At 43.5% G+C, this 8,329-nt stretch overlaps 1 long non-coding RNA gene across 1 annotated transcript; it reads left to right on the forward strand.

Moving 5' to 3' along the window:
• Positions 1-4,561: 4,561 nt before the first annotated feature.
• Positions 4,562-5,359, forward strand: LOC120396988. The gene is made up of 2 exons (XR_005593604.1): positions 4,562-4,606; positions 5,259-5,359. It is a non-coding gene; the product is annotated as an uncharacterized LOC120396988 (long non-coding RNA).
• Positions 5,360-8,329: the final 2,970 nt, after the last annotated feature.

An 8,329-nucleotide genomic window follows, 5' to 3' on the forward strand; every position in this document is an offset into this window, starting at 1 on the left:
TCCTCCCTGGAGCAGCCAGGAGACCAGAAGGCAGATTGTGATTTGGGGAGTTATAATCTTCCTCCCAGTCTGCCCCAGAGATATCCCAACAAGCTGCCCTTCATTAACTGTTATACCACAAGCTGCTGATTAGCTCAAAAGTACTAATGTAAATTTACATCATGTGGCTTCCTGATGCTTTTGTGTTGCCAAATGATAAAAATGCCCTGTAATGTGTTCAGTTTACAACATTAATTTGAGAAGCGGCAACTAAGGTGGGACATGAGAGGTCTATAAAATCATGACTGGTATGGAGAAAGTAAATAGGAAGTGTTATTTACTCTTCTCATAACACAACTAGGGGGCACCAAACGAAATTAATAGGCAGCAGGTTTAAAACCAACAAAAGGAAGTATTTTTTTCACACAACGCACAGTCAACCTGTGGAACTCCTTGCCAGAGGATGTTGTGAAGGCCAGACTATAACAGGGTTCAAAAAAGAACTAGATAAGTTCATGGAGGATAGGTCCATCAATGGTTGTTAACCGGGATGGGCAGGGATGGTGTCTCTAGCCTCTGTTTGCCAGAAGCTGGGAATAGGTGATGGGGATGGATCACTTGATGATTACCTGTTCTGTTCATTCCCTCTGGGGTATTTGCCATTGTCCACTGTCAAAAGACAGGATACTGGGCTAGATGGACCTCTGGTCTGACCCAATATGACCGTTCTTATGTTGTTAATATAATGTCTTTAATGTCTGTCTTTTCTCCCATCACACCGAGCCCTCAGCTGGAACATCTCCTGGAGACAATGCTTGATTGTCATTTGTTTTTAATATAATGACTTTCATTTGCAGCCAATAAGTCAAAACTATGGGCCAGATCTTGCAGTGTTCTCAGTACCTCGTTGGGTTGGGCCTTAACTAATTAGAAAAACAGTGCAGTCTCTGGTTAGAGTTTTGTGCAGCTATGTTCCACTATATGAGAGATGTATTTGCCAGAACTACTATTCACATAAATTGACATGGCACTTTACAACGTGTAAAACAGTCTAAAGAGAACAAAAGAACAAAATCCCTTCCCCAATGAGTTTACAGTCCAGAGCCTCAAATGTTTTACCTTAAACCACTGCTCCTTTAAACCACATGGCACTTGTTAGCAGTGCCACTTATAATAAAACAAGAGTTAACTAGAGATAAAGGTGGGGAGAGGCAAATGCTTATAAAACAAAATAAAAATCACAAAACATGACTGAGTCTATACTTATCACTAGTTCCCTTTCCTAACTAATAAAGTAGCGCCCCACCCCCTAGTTCAGTAGGTTGCAGAACTGGCTGGTTTCTCAGAAACCAAGATCCAAATGTTCATGAAAACGCCCTTGCGCCACCATGGGTTTCCTCACTGAAAGGATACAAAGTGTCTCTCTCTCTCTGTACTGAAAACAGCCTTTTGTTTCTGTTCACACACAGGGCAAACCCCAGCCTTGTTGTAAAGTTCCTTTTTTACCTTTATAGTGGCTCCAGTCATTTGCAGTTGCTTTTGATGGTTTCTGATTCAAAAAATCTTAGTATTGTGCAAGGCTAAATAATTGAGCTTTGCAGTGCATTACTGCCCAAACCGGGCTGGATGGCAGTGCCCCTTGCATGAATGGGTCATCACCGAGACACATTATCTCCAGGTGACTAATTTCTACTCCACAGCCATAAAGTGTACTTTCAATATAAATGCATTATTCCTTAAGTATTACTCATACATACTGTGATACTCTATACCTCGGGGGAGCATCATGTAACCCCCATATTCTTCATTTATGTATAATTGTGATATTGTATATAAAGCAGGCCATGTGAGGTATCAGGGGAAAGGTTATGATCTGCTTAAAGTAATTTTTATATCTAATTATGTATATCATTAATGCATATGAAGTTATGAGAATGTGTTGTATGGTTGTCACTAAAGTATACTGTGGTTTTGGAAGAGCCTAGATACTAGCTCTCCAGAGACAATGCCAAGGAAAGTAACTGACACCCGCCTGGGTGTCAGACAACCCTTAACAGCCATCATCCAGCAAGGGAGCTATAATTCAATGACTCACCTGCATGAGGCCACACCAGGGGAAATTCTTAACCTTGCCTGGGAACTCGGCAATGCCCACCAGACATGCCTGGACTTGTGTTCTCCAAGCACATGAGACTGAGGGTATAAAACAGAACACAGGCCAAGCATGGGGCCCCTTTCTCCTACCCCCACCCATGCTGCAAGCAACAAAGACTCTGAGAAGACTGAAGACTCCAACAGAGGAGACTGGCCCAGGTTTAAGGGACAAACATGTATATTAAGGACTGCAATATCTAGTAGGGTGAGAAACTGCTTAATCTAGATGTTGCCCAGTCTAATAGAGTTTAGAGTGTACTTATATTTTATTTTGGTAACTAACTCTGACTTTTTGCTTATAATCACTTTATCTTTTTTGTAGTCAATAAATTTGTTTAACTGTTTATCTATCTTTACCAAACACTTCAGGCAAACTCCCTGGTAATCTGCTCGTGAAAAGGCTGGTGTATATCCACTTTCCATTGATGAAGTGGTGAACCACTTAATCTGTACTGCTTGTCTTGAGCAGTGCAAGACAGTATATTCCTGATGTACCAGACTGGGAGCATTTGGCTGGTGCCTTTCTGTGTGTGATTCATGAGTGGCTCAGTTGTGCTGAGTGATAACAGCACCCAGAGGGCTTCACTGCTTGTCACTAGCAAAGCATTGTGAAAGACAGCCCAGGCTGGAGAGTTAAGGGGCACAGTGGTCCCATGGTCCCAGCTGCACCCCAGGGATCCCATCACATGCACATCTTGCAATGATTATGAATCTTGACAAATTAGAAGCCTTCTGTTGATACTCTGTATGGATAAATACCCTCCAAGACCTATGCTTGGTGTAGTGAGTTTGTCAGGTCTGAGATAAAAGTTGCTGGCAAAAAGCAGGAGACTTTTTGCCAAGGGACCTCTGTGTCACAGCCTCCACATACTATTCCTTCAGGTCACTGCTGTTCTCTGACAAACAGCAGGAAATAAATAAAGGGCAGAAGACCGGAGTGCCTATGGCTCAGAACTCACCCAGCCATAGTCTATGAAATCTCAGTCACCCGTAGACATACAGTATACTTTAGGTCTACAGGACGCTAAAAGAACCAACACCACTGCATCAGCTAGTTCATTACAAGCAGAGCAGTTGAGTGTAGTACACTAGCTGATAGGCCCAGATGTCTACACACAAACTCAGACCCAAATCTTGCCTGCTTCAAAGCGTTCTTTCCTCCTTTGCAGATAAAATCAACCAAACCTGGATAGGGTTTCCTGTGATATGTTAATGGGGTACACCACACACAACATATAATTTGATTGCATTTGGACTGTGGATGAAGGATCTAGGTCAAACATTATCTTAGTCAGAAGGGAGAAACATTGGATAAACTGGCCAATATGCTCACTGCAGCACCAACCAGAAGCAGATCACTAATTGTCAAAGGAGTGCAAAGCATTGGGGTCCTGCTGACTCATTGCTACTCATGATCACACAGAATGCTACAGTGGCAAGCCCATCTTCCCTTGACAGCCCACACAAGGACCAGTCACAACTGTAGCCCTTGCACTTGGGCACATCATGGGGGAAAGTCCTAGTCATAGAGTTTAAGGCCAGAGGGACCACCCGATCATCTAGTCTGACCTCCTGTGTACCACAGGCCACCCCCACACTAAACCCTACAACCAGAGTATTATAGCCCACAGAAGACCAGACTGTCAAATGCCACAGAGACATAATAGGAAGGACAAAGTTGCACCAAAGCCTGAAGCCCCTGCAATTGCAGTGAACTGATTAAGTGAGATATACCCAGATAATCCTGGCAAGTGAACTTCACTCCATGCAGTAGAGGAAGGCAAATAACCCCTAAGCTCACTGCTAGTCTGACCTTAGGAAAATTCCTTCCTGACCCCACATATGGCAATCAGTTAGATCCTGAGTATATGAGCAGGAACCAGCCAGCTGAGCACACTTCTGCATTCCTCCAAAGAGGATAAGGATGGACAAGGAAAGGGTGGGAGGACCAGAGCCCCATATCCCCTTCACACTGGTCCATGGCACAGACCAGCAGCACTGAGTAAGTTGGCATAAGCACAGTTTCAACCTGAGCTCTGATGGGGCAGGGCAGTTCTTCACCACCTAGCCTGGGCAATAGCTAAATATCACAGCTTGGCCCTCTGCTAGCAACAACTTTCCTCTTATGTAAGTTCCAGTGTAAACTCTACCTTTTGGTTAATTCTTCTTAACATATACGCAACATGCCTCGGGTGGCATGTGACCAGGATTCATCACTGAAGATCATTCACTTCCTCGGCCTGGCTACTGATGTGGAGTGTGATCATGCTGATCCATGCCCCCTTGGGTTAATTGTTAAGAGACTTTTCCATATAAACTATTAGCTGGATGCAGTGCAGAAGACTGATGTCACAAACAGAAGATTTAGGCAACAGATGGAGAATGTGGTGATAAACTCTTCAAAACATAGAACCTCTTCTAATGTAACAGTTCCTGGTGGTAAAAGAGAAGGATGGGGGGGAAATAAAATGTGGTATGCAATAAGAGTAGAATATAATTTTTAAAGAGAACATTATTGTGGCTTTTATGCTATTTCAATGAATGTAAAATACAGTGAGGTTTAGAGAAGTTAAAGAAATGAGCATAAATAATGGGAGACTTGGGGCCTGGTCCTGCAAGATGCTGAGCACTCTCAGTTCCCATAAATTCATTGGGAAATGATGTTCAGAACTTGGCAGAACTGGGCCATTAATTTGAATACATGCAGAGCAGTTTCATGGAGAAAAAAACCCCCCAAACAAACGCATATGTCTACAGTAGGAGAATGTTGGCAAGGAAACAATATTACCGAAACAAAGCCAGGGACTTAGTAGAGAGCATATTGCACAAGAGCATATAAGACAACAAATGCTGAAATGGGATATATAAACAGCTACCATACACAGAAGCAGTGAGGTCCTTATTAGTAAGGCCACAGCTGGGGTATGGCATGCAGTTTTGGCATCCATACAAAAATGAGCGAAAGATTTAGAAAACATTTTATTATTGCCTATAGATGACTATTAAGCTTTTTTGTCATGTTAATAGTTTGTGCCATGAACAGTGGAGGATGTTTAAAGCCATAAGTTCTTTCTGAAATGTATGAAGTTTTAATACAATTAACCATCTGTTTTCCTCCTTGCCAGATCATCGTGACCTAAGAATCAGACAGTCACTCTAAATCGCGGGCTGCCACCCAAAGATATTTACTCTTGGTAATGCAGCAGTGTAACATGACCCTATCATTAAAAATAGCCCATGGGATTGACCCACTTAGTCTGTGAAACTTCTAGCTTAGCTTGTGCTCCTGTTTTGGATGATGCTATTTTAGAGCATGGTGCAGTTCATTTAATGACACTACAGATGTAAGTGTGAATAAAGAACAATATTTTGTATTAAATCAAGAAGGGAAAACAAAATAAACTACTGTAAGCACTGTTTTGTACAGAGTGGGGTCCTGGCTCGTGGTTAGGGGCTTGCCTCTTAGGTGCTTGCTAATACAAATAATAAATATGTTCCCCAGAGTAGAACTATTAAATAAAAGGGAGAAATATATATGTTATACTCTTCAGCATTGCATAAGCAGTTAGGTATAAGTTTCATACTTAAAAATAAGGCAGTAGCTCACAAAACCAAACAATAGCTTACTGTACATATGCAGTGTGATGGGGTAGGAGGAGCAGTAGACACTGATAAGCTTTGTGAAAAAAGAAATATTTCCTGTGACATTTCTTGGAGCTGCAAAGACTGCTCTGTTTCTGTACTTATTTCCAGGTCTGATTCAAAGTGTTGATAAGAATCTTTAATGTTCTAGGAGCCTGATCCAAAGCCCACTGAAGTCAATGGAAAGATTCCTATTGACTTCAATGTACTTTGGATCATCATGACCTATATGTCTGGTTTCCTGCCACACAAGAAACCACCTCTCCTTCTGCACCACTGGAGCTCTCCCAGGGTCTAACTTTGAATGGATCATGGACTCTGGAAGTCACTTCTGCATTGATCACACAGATTAACTCTGTGTGTGTGTGTGTGTGTGTGTGTGTGAGAGAGAGAGAGAGAGAGAGAGAGAGATGGTGGGTTACAAAGTTATTATGATGATCAAATTTCTCATGAGTGTACATATATTCTGGTAAGGCTCTGATTTGTTCCTGTGTCATCATTCTAGGACACAAAAGGAATATAAAATCAATCCCAGCGCAGTTGCTACAGTAACTGGAATCCTATTTCAATTTGCTTTATATAAGATTATTTGTTTATTTCAAAAAGATAAACAAAATGACCATTTAAATGTATTTAATCATCACATGCTGTAAATAGCAAGTAACTAGACCGAGGCTTTACTAAGCATTGTATGGAGAAAATCTAGCTATGTTATTGGTAACATTGCATATCACTGGGGGAGGGGGACATGGTCAGAAAATTCCAGTCCCGAATTTTCCATTGACTGCTACTGGTGGAGTGATAATTAAATGTATTCTAAGTGATGGAGACTTTCTTTGAGCTAACACTAATGCAGATTTCCTTGACTTACTATTTGTGCTAGTTTTCCTTGGATAAAAAAGCTCACTACTAAGGCCTGGTCTACACTAGGAGGTTATGTCGAATTTAGCAGCGTTAAATCGAATTAACCCTGCACCCGTCCACACAACGAAGCTATTTAGTTCGACATACAGGTCTCTTTAGTTCGATTTCTGTACTCCTCCCCGACGAGGGGAGTAGCGCTAAATTCGACATGGCCATGTCGAATTAGGGTAGGTGTGGATGGAATTTGACACTAATAGCTCCGGGAGATATCCCACAGTGCACCACTCTGTTGATGCTCTGGACAGCAGTCCGAGCTCGGATGCTCTGACCAGCCACACAGGAAAAGCCCCGTGAAAATTTGAATTCCTTTTCCTGTCTGGCCAGTTTGAATCTCATTTCCTGTTTGGACATCGTGGCGAGCTCAGCAGCACTGGCAGCGATGCAGAGCTCTCCAGCAGAGGTGTCCGTGCAATCTCTGAATAGAAAGAGGGCCCCAGCATGGACTGACCGGGAAGTCTTGGATCTGATCGCTGTGTGGGGTGATGAGTCTGTGCTTTCGGAGCTGCGCTCCAAAAAACGGAATGCAAAGACCTACGAGAAGGTCTCCAAAGCCATGGCAGACAGAGGATACAGCCGGGATGCAACGCAGTGCCACGTGAAAATCAAGGACCTGAGACAAGGCTACCAGAAGACCAAAGCGGCAAACGGATGCTCCGGATCCCAGCCCCAGACATGCCGCTTCTACAAGGCGCTGCATTCCATTCTAGGTGCGGCCGCCACCAATACCCCACCAGTGACCGTGGACTCTGAGGATGGGATAGTGTCGACGGCCGGTTCCTCTGAGATGTTCGCGGACGGGGAAGATGAGGAAAGCCAGGAGAAAAGCCGTGAAACGGTTGTCTGCTACTTTCACGGTGGGAGGGGTGAGGCTGTACCCAGAACCACCTGCGACAATGATTTTTGCCCCATCAGGCACTGGTACCTCAACCCAGAATTCCAAGGGGTGGAGGAGACTGCAGGAACTATGGGATAGCTACGGGATAGCTACCCACAGTGCAACGCTCCGGAAATCGACGCTAGCCTCGGACCATGGACGCACACCGCCGAATTAATGTGCATAGTGTGGCCGCGTGCACTCGACTTTATACAATCTGTTTTACAAAACCGGTTTCTGTAAAATCGGAATAATCCTGTAGTGTAGACGTACCCCAATTCTCTCCAGATTGTCTACAGAGGACAGAGTGAAAATCCCCTCAAAAGGGGAAAAAGACAGGTGTGGGTACATGCCTTTAAAACCTCAGCATAGAAGATGGTCAAGGATTGAGACAAAGGGGCATGCTTTCTGAGCAAGAGAGAACCTTCAGATGCTGCAGGGTTAAGGAGAATCAGTGACCTAGAAGAGAAGCCTGAGCTGGAGGAGTGAGGTCCAGGAAAGGGGACTGGGGATCCTAAAGGACACTGCCAAAAGAACCCTCAAGAGTGGTGAGGAAACTGAGGCAGGGAATGGTGTACAGGTGTTCATTGTTTTGACTACAGGTATCTCTCTTGTGCCATCTAAAAGAGAAGAGTGTTTGTTTTGTGGAAACCCCCCTGCAAAGGCTGAGCCTTTTTTGCTTCAACTATCATGTATCCCTGAAGGGTTAAACTATAAATCACAGTATCCATGAGGGTGGAGCTCTGAGGAAGATGT

Source organism: Mauremys reevesii, linkage group 2, assembly GCF_016161935.1.
Source record: "Mauremys reevesii isolate NIE-2019 linkage group 2, ASM1616193v1, whole genome shotgun sequence".
Taxonomy (NCBI): Eukaryota; Metazoa; Chordata; order Testudines; family Geoemydidae; genus Mauremys; species Mauremys reevesii.